The sequence below is a fragment of the Coregonus lavaretus genome (genome assembly GCF_964263955.1).
Source record: "Coregonus lavaretus genome assembly, chromosome: 22".
NCBI classification, from domain to species: domain Eukaryota; kingdom Metazoa; phylum Chordata; class Actinopteri; order Salmoniformes; family Salmonidae; genus Coregonus; species Coregonus lavaretus.
In genome coordinates this window covers 43,149,762-43,150,523 of record NC_140009.1, presented here as the reverse complement: position 1 = coordinate 43,150,523, position 762 = coordinate 43,149,762, and positions in this window count along the sequence as shown.

The window sequence follows — 762 nt, the reverse complement described above, 5'->3', positions numbered from 1 at the left end:
AGAGGACATTTCTCCAAAAAGTACGATCTTTGTCCTCATGAGCAGTTGCAAACCGTAGTCTGGCTTTTTTATGGCGGTTTTGGAGCAGTGGCTTCTTCCTTGCTGAGCGGCCTTTCAGGTTATGTCGATATAGGATTCGTTTTACTGTGGATATAGATACTTTTGTACCTTCACAAGGTCCTTTGCTGTTGTTCTGGGATTGATTTGCACTTTTCGCACCAAAGTACGTTCATCTCTAGGAGACAGAACACATCTCCTTCTTGAGCAGTATGACGGCTGCGTGGTCCCATGGTGTTTATACTTGCATACTATTGTTTGTACAGATGAACCTGGTACCTTCAGGCGTTTGGAAATTGCTCCCAAGGATGAACCAGACTTGTGGAGGGCTACACATATTTTTCTGCAGTCTTGGCTGATTTCTTTTGATTTTCCCATGATGTCAAGCAAATAGGCACTGAGTTTGAAGGTAGGCCATGAAATACATCCACAGGTGCACCTCCAATTGACTCAAATGATGTCAATTAGCCTATCAGAAGCTTCTAAAGCCATGACATCATTTTCTGGAATTTTCCAAGCTGTTTAAATGCACAGTCAACTTAGTGTATGTAAACTTCTGACCCACTGGAATTGTGATACAGTGAATTACAAGTGAAATAATCTGTCTGTAAACAATTGTTGGAAAAATTACTTGTGTCATGCACAAAGTAGATGTCCTAACCGACTTGCCAAAACTATAGTTTGTTAACAAGAAATGTGTGGAGT